Source organism: Lepus europaeus, chromosome 10, assembly GCF_033115175.1.
Source record: "Lepus europaeus isolate LE1 chromosome 10, mLepTim1.pri, whole genome shotgun sequence".
In the NCBI taxonomy this organism is placed as follows: Eukaryota; Metazoa; Chordata; class Mammalia; order Lagomorpha; family Leporidae; genus Lepus; species Lepus europaeus.
In genome coordinates this window covers 85,566,517-85,583,875 of record NC_084836.1, presented here as the reverse complement: position 1 = coordinate 85,583,875, position 17,359 = coordinate 85,566,517, and positions in this window count along the sequence as shown.

The window sequence follows — 17,359 nt, the reverse complement described above, 5'->3', positions numbered from 1 at the left end:
AGATTTAAAAAGCAATCCATCATTTATCATTTTTGTGTATTATTAATTTATGAATTATTTGTGCTCACTTGCAGACTTGGTGCCTTTTCACCCCCAGTGACCTCACAGTCTAGGCTGGGCCAATGCTAAAACTGAAAGTCTTGAATGCAATCCAGAATAGAATAGAATACATTTTAGAAACGAGAAAATGAACAAATAAATACTTTTTAAAAAGGAAGAATAAAGCATGCTAATTAGCTTCCAGAATTAACTTTTTCTTTTTTTGTATGTCACCCGTGTCTTTTTAAACAGTAAAAGCTGTACATATCTGCCTTGATCTTCACTGTGCACGTGTATGCATGTGTGACTCTAAATCATTTATTTAACTTCCTCCCTGACTTCAGTTTTCTCATTTGTAAAATGGGAGTGCTGGTAAAACCCTCACAGAATTGTGAGGGTTAAATGAGATAATGTAAGCATAATAGTTAGCCAGATTCCTGGGATATGACAAACATTCATTAAGTGTATTTATTATGATTGTTACTTGCATTGAAATTACTATTTTGTCAAGTATCAATTGCCAACATAGGGGTTTTCTATGGATTGACAAGCTATTTATAGATTAAACATATTAATCTTTTGTCCTGTTTGCTCATAGAAGTTCATCCTAGGTTGCTAATTGCTGTTTTAATGTTTGTTACTTTATTTTAATTATGATTCCATTTTGTCAAAATGAAGACTAAAACAGTTGTCCTAGCATTTATCAGAAGAGGAAGTAGCTATAGTTCTTTGAACATCCTATAATCACTTGCTCTTCACCATGACTAGCATCAGGGGACAGGAATGTGAAGGCATGCTCAACCTGCTTTTCAATAAACAAGCACAAAGTCCCAAGTCGACAAAGACATGTCTGGAAATATAATCTGTAATTATGCCAAATCATATTGTAGCTCTTTCCAAATCAAAGCACTACAAAATTTATTGCAGTAAATAAGAATTGGGGGGAAAACAGGAGAAAAGTTATTTTTTTATCAAAAACCTTTCTCCAAACTTATCTTCGCCTTTAGTATAGGCTTCAGAGTTTTTAGGTAAGACCTTGTTTCATTAGCTTACTGGATCACAAGTCTGCTGGATTTGAAAGAAAACCTGAATAAAATAGCATTTTGGTTTCACATGGCCTTCATTACTTTTCTATTCTGGAATTCAACAACAACTGATTCAAGTACTGAAATTTTACAAACTATTTCTATGATTGTATATTCAATAAGCTAGTTGGTCCAGTTGCCCTGCTCACTTTTCCATCTGGTTTTGTTTGCAATGTCTGACCATTTCTCCCAATTAACACATTGTGTTGGTGGCTAAAGGTGAGAAAAGATCAAAACAGTGTTAGTAACTGACTACAGGGTTGGCTGGAACTTTTAAATGACTCTCATTTACCAGTATGGTTGTAACACATTTAAATTTTTGAATAGCTAAGCAAATTATACCATTCTCTGAAAAGAAGTCCTAAAATGTGTACAATTTGCTTTGTAAAACTGGCCTATGGCAAAGACAGCCTGTGTAACATGATACTAAGTGAAACCATATTAACTAAATAAGGAGGTCAATAGGAACACAGGCGTATGTTATTTGCTAGTATTCATTATAGTTTATTTCACTGTGTATGTTAAAAATTTATGAAACAGCACAGTGAATAATCACAATTTGTAGTTCAGAGACTGACTTTATGTGATTGTACTCTAAACATTCCAACTGGTATTTAAGCTACAGGTGTGTTCAGAGCAGAACTTCTCAAACTTTAATATTTATTCATATCCCTTGGAAATCTTGTTAAAATGTAGATTCCAATTCAGTAGGTACGGTAGGGCCTGAGATTCTGCATTTCTGTTTGCCTCTCAGGTGATGCCACTGTTGCTAGTCCATGGACTCCACTTTGAGAGACAAGGACTTAGAAACAAATTATGAGTTGGGATTGTATGAAGTGTTTGCTAGACAGCTCATTAAACACAGAGTCCTGGTCTTACTCCCAGAGATTCTGATTTAGGAGGTTCAGGGTGGGGCCCCAAGGTTCTATATTGCTAACAAGCTCCTAGATGCTGCGGATGTTGCTTGCTGATGCGTGCATCATAATCTGAGAAGCATCAGTGTAGAAGTACTCAATCTCCCTTTTGTTGTGATATAAAACAAAAGTTAATTATAGTGAGATGAAACATGGCTTGGTGGAAAATCTCTTCGAGTGTCTCGAAGGGAACTGGGTTCTCTGGCACAGATCTCTTGTATGGATTATAGTTTCTTTGGAACAAATGATGAATGCGATCCCACATCCCACCAACCATCTCATATCTAGCCTGTGAAACAAAGATATCCCTTTTTAATTTGACACATGCATTTTAACTCTTTGAGCCAAGTCACTCCTAACATTTGCAGCACCCTGAGCCAGAGTAGAAATGGAGACCTTGTGTCAAGTAGGTAAACATTTCAAGGTTATACACAGCAAGGTAACAATGATATGAATTGTTTATCACAATATGTCCCTTAGCCAGGATATGCAGCTGTCACAAGTTCACTGCTGATTCATGAACACTTCTCAAAGCCACAATTTGATATAGGAAGCAATAGAAAAAGGATACCATCTAATAGAAAAAGGAAACAAGTATCCTTGTTTCCCCTAGAAAACAACACTATATTAAGACTCTATTGTGGCCGGCACCGTGGCTCAATAGGCTAATCCTCTGCCTTGCGGCGCTGGCACACCAGGTTCTAGTCCCGGTCAGGGCACCGGATTCTATCCCGGTTGCCCCTCTTCCAGGCCAGCTCTCTGCTGTGGCCCGGGAGTGCAGTGGAGGATGGTCCAAGTGCTTGGGCCCTGCACCCCATAGGAGACCAGGAGGAAGCACCTGGCTCCTGCCTTCGGATCAGCGCAGTGCGCCGGCCACGGCGGCCATTGGAGGGTGAACCAACGGCAAAGGAAGACCTTTCTCTCTGTCTCTCTCTCACTGTCCACTCTGCCTGTCAAAAAAAGACTCTATTGCACTCATAGTTTTAGAGGAAAGATATGACAAGGTACTCAATTTTCCCCCCCTCACCTCAGAACTTATTTTGCTAGATCCTCCCTCCTTTCTGAAATGGTGTCCATTTCTGATGACAGTAGTTGTACAGTTCACAACTCTTCATGACATGCATCGGCATTCTCCTTTTATTTTGAGATATATGATAAATGATATGGAGATGCATTACCGTATTAATGATGATATCAGATATTAAGAATTTTACATTGCAGCCTACCAGGCCTAACAACTGGATCCCAAGTGACAAAAGTCAACCATCTTGTACATTTGTGATATAGGGGAACCCCAAATTTCAGCATCCAGGGAAGGGGCTCCTTTGACTTGGGTATAGGAAAGTACCATTTTGGTGGTCATAAGTGAACTGATATCTGAGATGAGTTATCACAAGATCATTCAAGGCGCCTGATATTTGGGAGAGACATATGAAATATTTATTCTTCTAGATGCTCTAAAATATTACCATATAAAAAGTAGATTATGTTGGAGTCATATCATTTTAGCTGTGTGGAGAAAATCTTGTGACAATCAAGACAATCATTTCCTCTGATTATTTGAAAATAGCATTATGTCTATATACAGAATGTTTCTAATGTTTAATGTTTAAACAACTAATGTTTAATGCCTCAACTGTATCATACAGTATCTTTTTTATGAGAATTAACCAAAGCAGTCTTCTTTAAAGTCACCAGTGGGGTAAGAGAAAAGCAGATTTTTCTCTTCAGACAGCCTTGTATATTTCAGCTGCCTAGAAGATGAGCACCAAATTTAGTATTCAGCTACAGTACTTGACATGGCCCAAGGTCTCTGGGTATCACTGCTTCCTCTTCTTAGCTACTTTGTTTGAATTGTACCTCTAAGCTCACATATTTTTAAATGTGATTTAAAATTATTTATTGATCCAGGAATCAACAGCAGTGTGTACTTGTAAAAGAAATAAAAAAAAAAAAACCAACCATATAAAGCATCTTGCAGAATTCTTATTACACAAGTGGGAAAATAATACATATGGTAGAATTTTGCAAATTATAAAGCTTCCTATACTTTAAAGCTATTTTATTTTATTCACCTCATGGTTTAAGATGGCTGCTGGCATTGCTGCCATTATTCAGTTAGTTGATGTTAGTGCAGACAGAATAAAAAAAAAATCAGAGAAGCAAATGGGATCTTTTTGGTTTTGTAGCCTTCCTAGAGGTTCTACAGAACACTTGGCCATGTGATCATTATCTACTGGCAGAGGCTGCTGGGAAATATAATATTTTAATCCCAGCTGCAGCAAACTCAGCTAAATACTGAGTTTTGGTTATTTCAAAGGAAGAGGGAGAAGAGGTCAAGGTGGGGCACTTCAGTCCTTACTACAAATTCTTTATAGTGCTGCAATGGGGAGTTTTTAATTTTCACTAGAGTAGAAATAAACTCAATTTCTAAAGTTGTCATAAAGTTTTAAAATATCTGGTGCCAACCTGGATAGAATTTTATTCAAATACTTTCCACTTTTTAAACACTGAAATTGTACATCTCAAATTTGCATGATTTTCAGCAACAAAATAAATAAGATTTTAAAATGCGATGCAGATAATGAGTACAGAATTGTTCATGAACAGTCTGGCTTTGTTTGGGAATTTAATCGATGATTTATTTTCATAAATATTGATTTCCTTTCCTGGCTGTTTTATGAACTAGTGGGAAGGGTCATTGTTTTCAGTTTTTGTTTTGCTTCCATTTATTCATAGAATGTAACAATAATTGTGGGTATTTCCTTACTATTTGTATTTTAGGCGAAATGTTATTAAATTGATTGCATTACAAAGTGGCATTTGACATTCTCTATTTATAATCATGGTACCTTTTACCCAATATCCAAGAAACTTTTGACAAACATGCACTTCCATTAATTTATGTGTTAAATGCCAGATATTATTATTTATAACCAAGATGTACTAAACTAAGATAATTTAATCTTCTTGTCTAAGGTCAAGTGCATTAGAAGACAATGAGGATTATGGATAAACATTAATAAACACAAAGCATTATTGCAGGACAGTTTTTCATAACTAAGCTTAAAATGCAAGTTGAATAAGCATAATCTTCACTCAATGATTTTTTTAAAAAAATTCCATATTGAATTAAGAACCTCACTTCTTCTAAGAATATATACTTTATTTTTACACACAGATGACAACTCATAGATATTAATTCTGACATAGTTTATGAGTAAATAAATATATTTGTGTGTATGCATGTGAATAGTATGAAGCACTATGTTTGGGGAAAATGGAATTTGAGAGTGAATTTAATGTCCATTTATCAGTCAACCATGATATCAACAATGTACTTCCTGCTTCTGTCCCCAATAGTAGGTTTCGCCATATTAATCATCATTTCATGGTGAGAGGGTAACTATTGGAAATTTTCATTGTCCACATTCCTCAACATGACCAGCCAAGCATCTATCATTCCTGTTTTTAACTTCTCAACTAGTTTTCACAATTTGTTGTCCTGTAAAGTAATAAATGACCCAAATTTTCTACACACTAATTAAAATTCCATTTCTCATGAATTCCTTAATCGAGTGCAAGTCATTATGTGCTTTGTTGATTCTTAAGTGCAAAGATAATTGCAATGGGCAGCCTGAAAGGGGTTTGATTATTGCCTGTCGACTCTTGTGAATTCTAATAAGTCTAATTGCATAGCATCAATTCATCATCTCAGCATCACTTATTTTTATTATTAGCTCTCTGAATTGTAATGTGCTCATAAAGAAGTGTTGTAGTATATCAGAGATGACATGGTACCTTGCCTATGATAATTTTCAACCCTTACCTTGTGCAACTCTTGAAATTAAAAGTTTATTACAGAGTGCCCTCTTTCTGAAACTAATTTTAAAATGTTCCTGTATGATGAAATGAATACTGTCCAATAATCTACATATGAATTTGCCTCCATAATAATTCCTTAAATGACTGCCAAGACCTTTTTTGCTCAGATTGTTCCTATAAATTGAGAACATAATGTGTCACTTGGAAAACATTTATTGGACTTTTTTAATGGGTATTCCTGGAGGCCTTTCGCAGAGAGTTTCTGTCCTATAAGGGCTATTCTAAAGGCAAGGGAAAGAGACAGCATCTGCTGAATAATGATGTAGAATCTTCCAGGCACCCTGAGTAATGACTGAAGGAGCACCAGCAACTGAAGTGCTGAACACTCATATATCTTGCATGTAGGAAACAGGAAAGTCCTGCTACAGAAGAGGAACTTAAACATTTAATGTCTACAAATAAACTAATGTTCCAGATGTATGAAGGAGTGCATCTAACAATAATGGATGCAAATCTGAGGATTTGTAAACTGAATCAGCAAGCACTGAACTTTAATCACTACTTCAAGTAATCTCAAAGATTCTTATAAATTAAGTTTCAGTGTGTTCATTTTACAGACAAGGCTCAAAACATCACCCAGGATCATCAGATGGCATATGAAAAAGCTTCAAACAACAACACACAAGACTCCTGTAGTTCTATGCAGCTTTCAACACATAGTATACCATGATTTAGTCAGACAGGTACCTTCAGAATTAGTAACAGTAAACTTTGGAAAAAGGACTTCTCGTATTGTTAACGTGTGACTCCATGTCAACCTCAAAGTTAAATGAAATTTCAGGTGTTTCTATTTCTTTTAGGATAATATGGTCAGAAGTGGTTATAATCCATCTTAAAGAATGAATCAACTTCATATGATCTTTTTCCGGCAGTTAAGCAACTTGAAAGAAAAAGTCTATCATCCACTGTTGTGGATGGAGCCAATCAACAACTATTTTATTAGGTGTGCAGATTTTTTAAAAAGATTTTATTTATTTATTTGAGAGGTACAATTATAGCCAGAGAGAGGGAGAGACAGAGAGAAAGGTCTTCCATCTACTGGTTTACTCTGCAAATGGCTACATTGGGTGGAGCTGAGCTGATACAAAGGCAGAAGCCAGGAGCTTCTGGGTCTCCCATGTGGGTGTAGGGGCCCATACACTTGGACCATCTTCCACTGTTTTCATAGGCCCTAGTAGAGAGCTGGATCAAAAGAGGAGCAGCCAGGATGTAAACTGGCTGCCCCTACGAGATCTGGACACCACAGGCCAAGGCTTAGTCCACTATAGCACAGTACTGGCCCCAGCATGCAAATTTTTATGACGGAAATTCAAGTGGCTTGTCTCTGCTTCACAATATTTGAGTTCTTATTGTTAACGATTTGAGTGACTGGGGACTGCAGTCATCTGGAGGTGTCTTCACCCACAAGACCTGGGATAGGATGACTCACCAGAGTACCTACACTTGTGCTTTAGGCACCTCATAGTTTGGCACTACTTCCTGGAAGGAGCATCCAGACAGTAAATATTCTAAGACATCAAGGCAGAACCTGTAAGTCTTATAACCTATTTTGGGAATTCCCACAATATCATTTCAACGCATTTTATTGGTGATAAGCAAGTCACTACAGCCATGTACATTTCTTTGAGAAGGAATTTATATGCTAGCAGTCGATGAAAGAGTGCCAAGGTCACATTGCAGCAGAGCAGGTAGGCTGGGAGATATTATTGTGGCCATCTTAGGATGATACAGTCTACCACAGGGAATGAGTCAACCTCATGTTATTGCTTGCTAGGCAGTAAAGCAATTTGGAAGAAAACAGGCCCTCCAGTAGGTATAAATTATTGTCTTAAACACTCCTCTGAAGATTACTTTCATGAAAGTATGTATCTTTGCTTTGTGTGTTTGATGAAAAGCAAGCATAAAACTTATTTAAAATGTTTGGTTCTTTTTGAAGAGTAGGTATACATATTTTGTTATAGACTTTAGATTCACTACCAATACCAACAATAAGAGTATAGAGCAAGTATGTAACCTACTGGTTAAGATGCCACTCTCCCTCATCAGAGAGCCTAGATTTAATCTGGGGCTCTGACTTCTAACTCCAGTGTCCTGCCAATGTAGATCCTGGGAAGCACTGCTGGTAATTGGAGATGTGGTTTGTGTTCTCAGCTTATGGCTCTGCTTGTGAGCCAGTTACAGTTCAGCCCTGTTTCAGTATTTGAGCAAGGAACCAGCAAATAGGAGCCCTGTGTCTCTTTCCCTCTTTCTGCAAATATTGATCTTAAATTTGCTGTGCCATATGAAATTGGAACCATAAGCTATATTTGAATAAGAAACTACTACTCATAAGTGTCTATTACTTACATTCTGTCTGCTTTGAAAAGCATACATTGATATGTATGACATACATGCAGTTATCATCTTCTATATTATCATAATCTTTTCCTTTTAAAAATTTAGCAATAATGTACTTATGTACAAGTCTTAAATTTGAACAACTCCTGATAGAAAATGGCTAGACTTACATTTTTCACTTTTATCATGGAGCTAAAAGCAATTTGCATTCAATAGAAATAATACTTCAGTTTTGAATGTGGATTGTTTCCTGAGTTAGAATATAGTATGATACCTTCTTGTCATGGCAGGTGAAGGCAGCAATCTTAGCTCCCAGTCTAAAAGCCACCCGGGTAAAAAATTATGCTTAATACATTACTTAGTTATGTTCTGTGGATTAGTGTATTAAATGTATTTTTTGCTTTATTCAACTTAAGATTTTTGGGGGTGATTCATCCCTCTCATATTCCAGAAACACCTGCATATAATTCAGAGTTCTGACAATGAATACACACCAGTCAATATAGAGAATGTCCCATCACACCAGGAAGTATTTCATATTGAGTAATTTCTATTGTTTTATCTTTCCCAAGTGCAATTCAGGGAATCCTCACCTTGCAAAGGAAAACAGTGTTCTGACTTCTATCACCATCTATTAGTTTTATGTTTTTCTAATATAAACAGAACATATGGTATGTTCTCCTTTGTGCCAGCATTCGTTGTTTACCATAAAGAACATGGTATTCATCCGTATTGTCACATGTACCAATAGTTTGTTGTTCTTCAGTGGTCAGTAGTATTTCTGTGTATGAAGAACACCTAGTTTATCCATTTTCAAATCATAAACTCTTTGTCAGTCTTTCTCCTTTTCCTGCTGCAGACTCCTTGTCTTTATCATTTCCTCTCCATCTCAAGAACTTCCTATAGCCATTTTGTTGGGTAGGTCTGCCCTGCTAGTGATAAATGCTCTTAATTGTTCTTTGAGAATGTCTTTGTTTCCTACCTTTATTCCAGAAAGCTAATCTTGCTGGATTCTAGATTTGGTGATTCTTTCCTTTTTTCACTTGAAAAATGTTGTACCACTTCCTCCTGGCCTCTATGGTTTCTGATGAGAAATCCATTGTCATTCAAATTATTTTCTCCTGTATAGATAAGGTTTCATTTATGTCTTGCTTCTTCTTTTTTTTTATTTATTTTTTTTATTTATTAAACTTTTATTTAATGAATATAAATTTCCAAAGTATAGCTTATGGGTTACAATGGCTTCCCCCCTCCCATAACTTCCCTCCCGCCTGCAACCCTCCCCTCTCCCGCTCCCTTTCCCCTTCCATTCATGTAAAGATTCATTTTCAATTCTCTTTGTATACAGAAGATCAGTTTAGTATATATTTGGTAAAGATTTCAACATTTTGCCCATATAGCAACATCAAGTGAAAAAACTACCATTGGATTACTAATTATAGCATTAAATAGCAATGTACAGCACATTAAAGACAGAGATCCTACATAATTTTTTTTTTTCAAATTAATTAATTTTCTATGCCATTTCCATTTTAACACCAGGTTGTTTTTTTTTTTTCATTTCCAATTCTCTTTATATACAGAAGATCACTTCAGTATATAATTAGCAAAGACCTCATCAGTCTGTGCCCACACAGAAACGCAAAGTATAAAAATACTGTTTCAGTACCAGTCATAGCATCACTTGGCTTTAGACGACACATTAGGGACAGATCCCACATGGGGTGTAAGTACACAGTGACTCCTGTTGCTGACTTAACAATTTGACACTCCTGTTCATGGCGTCAGTAATCTCCCTAGGCTCTAGTCATGAGTTGCCAGGGCTATGGAAGCCTTTAGAGTTCGCTGACTTTGATCTTATTCCGATAGGGTCATAGTCAAAGTGGAGGTTCTCTCCTCCCTTCGGAGAAGGGTACCTCCTTATTTGAGAGGTAGAGTTACAGACAGTGAGAGGGAGCTACAGAGAGAAAGGTCTTCATTCCATTGGTTCACTCCCCAAATGGCTGCAACAGCTAGAGCTGTGCGGATCGAAGCCAGGAGCCAGATGGTTCTTCTTGGTCTCCCATGCGGGTACAGGGGCCCAAGGAGTTGGGCCATCTTCTACTGCTTTCCCAGGTCATAGTAGAGAGCTGGATTGGAAGAGGGGCTGCCTGGACTAGAACTGGTGCCCATATGGGATACCGGCACTGGGGGTGGAAGATTAACCTACTGCACCACGGTGCTGACCCCTATGTCTTGCTTCTTTCAAAATTTTTCTGACCTATTTTTCAGGTATTTGATTATGTCATGTCTTAGCGTGAATTTCTTTTGGTTATTTGATTTTTAGTTCACCCAATTTTTGAGATTATAGGTTCATTTATATTCTTTTATCAAACTTGGAAAATTTGCCATCAGAATTTCGTTTCATATTTTTCAGTCCCTTTTTTTCTTCTACTCTCCTTCTGAGCTTCAGTGATGTGAATGTTAAATCATTTGTAATATTCTCACAGCTCCTTGAGGCTCTAATCATTATTTTCTTTTTTTTTCCTTGTCATTCATATGGAATCATATCTGTTGTTCTGTCTTCAAGTTCACTCATTCTTTCCTCTGTACTGGCCAGTATGCTACTGGATCCAGCCACTGGATATTTTATTATATTATATTATTATATTATAGTATTATATTTTTCATTTCTAAAATTTTCACTTGGTTCTACTTTATATCTACAGTGCTTTGCTGAGACTTTTTATGTATCATTTGTTTCAAGCATGTTCCAGGTTTTTTGTTGAAGCATTTTTATGATGATTGCTTTTAATTTGTAGTTTTAACATCTGTGTTATCTCTGTGTTGGGTACATTAATTGTTTCTTCTAAAGCTAGCTGAGATTTTCCTGGTTATTACTATAGTCAGTGATTTTCTTTTGTATCCTATATTTTATAAGACTTTGGTTTTATTTAAATCTTGTGTCTTAGAAGGACTTCTATGACATTGCATCATACCCACAGGGAAAGGGGACGCTACCTCCTTACTGCCAGGAAATTTTGAAAGTCCAAGTTCCTCATTTAACCTCCTTTGATGCATCCATGGAAGGAGGGGCATCTAGCTTCTCCTCGATGAAACAGGATTTCCAGTTCCTTGCTAGACATCAGCAGATGCCACGCTGGCTGCAAGGGGGGCAGTTTATCTTTTTTACTGCTTCCCTGTTTGCTTCCAGAGACACAACCAATGGGCAAACCTTCTGGGTAGTAGTGGTGAAAGTTCAGGTTTCCCATATGATCTGCAGGGACACAGCCCAACAGGAGAGGGTGGGAGTCTAAATCTTGACATGGTCTCTTCTGACACTAAAGGGGAGGGAGCTCATTGCCACTAGGTAGAGATGGAAGTTTTTGCCCTACTCAGTTTTCTCTGATACCCAGGACACGTGTCAGTGGTAAAGTTGGGATACAATTCCAACCTCCCTGTTTGATTTATTGTTAATAGGGAATGGAGAGGATCTTGGGTTAGTTTGTGTATTTGATTGGAGTAGGGCAGTTGTTACCTTTCTGTCTTGCTAGGTTGCTACTTCCTTGGTATTTTGGCTAAAGAGAACAGATTTTCTTTTGTCTGCTGTTATTGGCGTACTGGAGTGTCTGGCTTCTCTGGTGCTTGGGTTGGGATACATGAAGCAAAATCCAGGGAACTAATTTCCATGTTGTTCCATGTTGTGCCTTCTTCTTTGCACCTTTCAGAGTCTTCTTATACTTGCTCTATGTGTGATTTGCAGGGTTTTAGGTAAACTTATCAAGAGAAAGAGGAAAAAGTCCATGGGTGAAATCTTGGTCCTGTGGTAGGTATTCTTTGCTTTTTTATGGATATGTTGAATACTAGTTAATATTGAGTGCTAAAATTAAGGAAAGATGAAAATAACCTTAGACATAGAACAGTATTTGCCACTTAGTAAGTCCCCAATGAAAATTAGCTTACTCTCTTTGTACAATCCTGGTATCTCTGAAAGTATAATTTTCTTTTAAAGGACAAGTTGCATCCAGGTTTGGAGGAGGGGTAGGGAGGGACATGTATGAAACCCCTTATCTCAGTTGTGGATGCAAGGACCTCGTCGACATTTCTTAACATGACTGAGAGGTAGCTTCTCTAGCCTGAGCATACATAAGGTTGATTATACATGAATGTGTACATAGTACTTTGTAAAGTTCTTGGAAAATAGAGTAAAAATATAAGTTTAATTTTTTGCAAACAAGTTTTAAATCCGTACATTCAAAAGGTCTTCAAAAATTCAAGGAAAATGCATATTATGAAATAACTATGCGTGGATTTAAAAAAAAATTGCACCAAAATAAGCTTACCTTTTATTTCCATTTTACACAAACTTTTTGAAGTATATGCTTATCAACACACATAAAACTTCCAACTTTTACATATTGATGAAGGAAAATAAACTTAGGGCCAAAATACACAGCATTAAAATATTTCAGGAAGGACATGGGAAAGGATCTTCTTCGATTCCTAAGAAGATGGTAATTTTTGTCCATAATTGTTTGACCTAATATTTTCTCATGCTCAGATGGTTCCCCATAGAGTTTATTTGTAAAACAAAACATTGTGCTTTTTATGTCTAGTCTTTGTAATTCTATTCCTGATGAAAAGCCCTGTGATCAGCTACCATAGCCACATCTAAGGGCTTCACATCTCTTGATGGAGTTGTGCGTCTTCCAAGTATCACTGTCATTTGTCTCCCTCTCCTTATTATTTATGACCACGCTGGGCATTTTGAATGCTTGATCAGTGGATAGTTTGTGCTAAAATATCCAAGCAAGCCTTGTGAAAAACAGAAGTGACTCTCAATCCTCAGATTTACATGCAGTTCTGCATGGTATCTAGGTCCCTATATTGTGTGTTTTATTCAATTATTGGCAGAAAAGGTGGTCACAGAAGGTCTGTCCCAGTGGACTTTATTGGAAAAACTCTTCCTGAACCTTTTCTAGTTGTATTGGAAACACTTCCTGGACAGATTTCATGGAATGGCAAATTCCCTCTTGATTTATTTTAGAGTGTTTCTTTTCAGGTTTTGCATATTCTTGACATAATCAATAATAATTACTTAACTGTTTCATCTATTCTGGCAGTCATTTATCAAATATATATTGAGTACTATGTCCCTGAAATTTCTAGCATGTCCCCACACATTTTTTTTATTTTTTTCATATAAATACTTTTTAATTTTTAAATTTTTTCCCAAAGAAACCTTTAATTTAAGGAGTATGAATTTCATAAGCACAACTTTAGGAATACAGTGATTCTTCCCACTTTACCTGCCCTCCCACCCCAGCTCTTCCTCCCTCTCCCATTTCCAGTCCCATTCCCCATAAAGATTCATTTTCAGTTAACTTTATACACCAAGACCAGCTCTATACTAAGTAAATATTTCAACAATTTGCACAAACACACAAACACCAACTGTTTGAGAGTAAGTTTTATAGCTAATTCTGATAATAAAACTCATTGAGGACAGAGGTCCTACATGAGAAGTACACAGTGGCTCTTGATTTTAATTTAACAATTACCACTCTGTTGTATGACATCATTGATCACCCCACACACTTTTTAAGCTTATTTTTATTTTGTGTTTTCTTGAAATGTACAATTAATTGATTTTGGTATATTTAGAGCTGTACAGCTATCACCATCACTATATAATTCCCAGAATATCTTCATCACCTAAGAAAACACACCAAAAAAACCTATCATCAATAGATTCTCGCCAGCTCCTAATCCCATTATTGACAGCAATTAAGCTGCTTTTTTTTTCTCTATGGGTTTGTCTATTCTGGACTTGTTACATAAAAGGAGTCATGTAATAAATAGCCTTTTGTGTCTGTTTTCTTTAAATTAGCATTATGTTTTAAAGCTTTGTCCAGGATGTAGTATGTATATATTTCATTCCTTATTATAGTTGAACAATATTCCATTGAATACAGATATACATTTGGTTAAATAATTATAAATTTTGATATCTATTAATCAGTTGATGAGCATTTGGGTTGCTTCCACTTTGGGGTTATGATAAATGTAGCTATTGATATTTACACACAAGTTTTCATATGGGTAGATATTATCTTGCAGCAAAATTGTTGAGTCATATAGTAACTATGTTTAACATTTAAGGAAGTCAGCATTTCCAAAGTAGTATTTGAATTTACATCACCAGTATGAAGGTTCTAATTTCTCCACATACTCACTAACACTTGGGTTTACCTACCTTTTTGATTGTAGTCATTCTGGTGTTGTGAAGTGGTATATTGTAGTGCTTTTGATTTGCATTTTTCTGATGAATAAGGATGTTGAGTATCATTTTAGGTACTTACTGGTCATTCATTTATCTTCTTTCCAATCATTTCTTAATTCTTTCCTTGATATCTCTTTAAGTCTGTTTGAAGTCAAATTAGATGCTTAGCTTTTCTTCTTCATTTTGTCATGTTTGCTCTATGACTTAGAAGCATGCTTTTCTTAAGATTTCTATTTTTCTTGGATTGGCTTACAATGAGTGTGAACGCATGGCATGATTATTACAAATAATTTAAATTATATTAATCCATGGTTCAATTAACAATCCAAAATCAGCTCCACCTTCTGTACTATTTTATCATTATTATTAATTAAGGGGAAATAGAGAGCTTTCATCCACTGGTTTACTCCTCAAATGCCTACAGTATTTGGTACTTGGCCAGGCCAGATCCAGGAGTCAGGAATTCAATCCACATAAACTCAGGTACTCAAACATGAGACACTGGCATCTTGAAGGGCACCACTTTCCGCAGCAATATTTGTCTAAGATGTTTGTGGCTTTTTGCTATATTTTATGAGCACTGAAGTAGAGATCGGAAAAATATGGGGCATTTAAACCTATAGATTATCATTAAGAGGTGTGACAATAGAGTGTGTTTGCAGGGACTAGGAAGGCTATACAGATGAATAGAAAAAGGCCATTAACAAAACATCTAAGCCAAGGATCATAGCTAGGAGTACAGTTGGTGTGACAATTCAGTGGGAAAGAACCAAAGTCAAAATCTTGGGTGCCAGATCAAAACTGAAATATCAAATCATAGGCAGCATTTTGGCAAGAGAGTTGCAGGCTGCCACTAATGGTTTTGAGAGGTCATTTTCAACATGTGGTTCCAGGTCAGCAGCAACTTTGTATTGCTTGAAATGCGAATTTGTAGTACCCATTTTAGGCCTTCTGAATCAGAAACTTTGAGTGTGTGAACCAGCAATTATCTTTTACCAATGCCTCCAGATAGTTTTGATCAACAAGTTTGAGAATCACTGTTGCAGACTTCTAATGAGGTGCAATAGAAGACGGCTGGGGACAGAACAGGAGTTTAGGATTAAGTGAAGGCACGTGACAATGACATTTCTGTAAAGTCAAATTTTATATGGCCCATGCTATATGGCTGTTATCATAGTTGGCAGGCTCTGACATTTGCTCAATAACCAGTTGCTGGACTAGGGCAGTGATGCCTACTTAATAGTAGAACTTTAACCTACTTAATGGGACACCTGGTTACTCTGGTGTAGGGAAGTTTAAAGAAAAGTTCTTTAGAGAGCGGCCTGAGTTCTTATTTGAGGTCTTCAAGTTGTTATCCTTAGGATAGCAGGTACTCTGGTTGTTAAAAGACATGGTTGTTTCTTGCCCCTTGAACTAATTTACTCAGTGTAGAGTATCAACCTCATTCTATGTACATTAATTTACTCAGTTAGAAGGAGGAGGGGCTTTTTTTTTTTTTTTCTCTGCTGATTGTGGAAGTCCTTTAGCAAGATCTAAAGGGAAGTCTTCTTACCAAAGACTTGTCTTCAGAGGCTTTTTCTTTTCCAGTCAAGAGGTCTAACTCAGATTGAATTCATTCTGGGAAGTTGAAACACAGGACAGCCAAATCCATCAAGGAGAAGGAAGACCAGTGACTTAACATGGGTGGAACTAGGGTATGTTAGGAAATGCAGTATGGACTCATCTGATTTTAATCTTATGCCTTGAGTTAAAGCAATTTTACAACTTGGAAAAAGCATGTTGTAAAGAAGAAAGCAGAAAACGTATGGAAAAGTAAGTAGTTTGTGAGAGTGGCTGTACTTCTAGTGGGCCCATAAGCTTTCACTGGAATGATTACAGAAAGCCAAGTTTTATCAGAAGATGAAAATAAAACCAGCCACATCTTGGGATGGATGAGTCTTGTTCTATCATAGCAGAAGTACAGGTCACTTTTTTTTCCCTAATAATAGGAGCAGTCTTTTATTTCTCTCTGGCCTCTGTGCTTTCTGCAGTTCCTTTTCCCCTTCAAAAAAGTATGCACCATGTCACTATGATATGAAGCTCCCAGGCTAGGACCAAGTATGATTTCACTCTTCTCTGGCCATGTAAGGATGATGATAACTTGAGTCACTTAGAAGAATGAGACAATATGCTTCCAGAAAATGCAGGAGTTGGGCATTTCACTGTCTTCTTAGAACCTGTGAGCGAAGAACTGAGTGAGGACTCCAAGTCCATGGATTCCTAACCCATGCCAGAATCTTGGGCCCAAAGGATACATGTGGAAAAGGGCCAAATTAGTCATCATGAAATTCTATAAATTGATTGCATTTGTGTCTTCAATATGATTACATTTCCTCTGTTTAATATTAAAAGGCAGGAATTATAAAATTCGCTTTAATCTTATGGAAACTTTCTCATTATTATATCAATAAAATTATCTGACAATTCCATTTAGAAAGGTTGACTTCATCATTCTTTAGGGTCTTTACCAAAGGGCAATGACAAAAACACACACTTGTGATTTATTAGAGAGAATTATGGATATCCTAACTATTGGTTCATCAGAACAAACTAAAGATACTGCTAAAATTCTATCTGTGTTATTGATGTTATCTACTATGCACTGAAAATGCTGCACAGCAAAGATGCTTTGGAAAAATTGTCCAGCTGCTTGATGTGTTTCTGCTTTAAAATATCTCCAGGCAGCTAAGTTTGTAACAAGGCATATAAATCTAAAGTTTAGGGTAAAAATACATATCCTTTCTAGTTTAAGTCTTTAAATAGGATCTTTCATTAATGCATAATAATTAGATATCTAA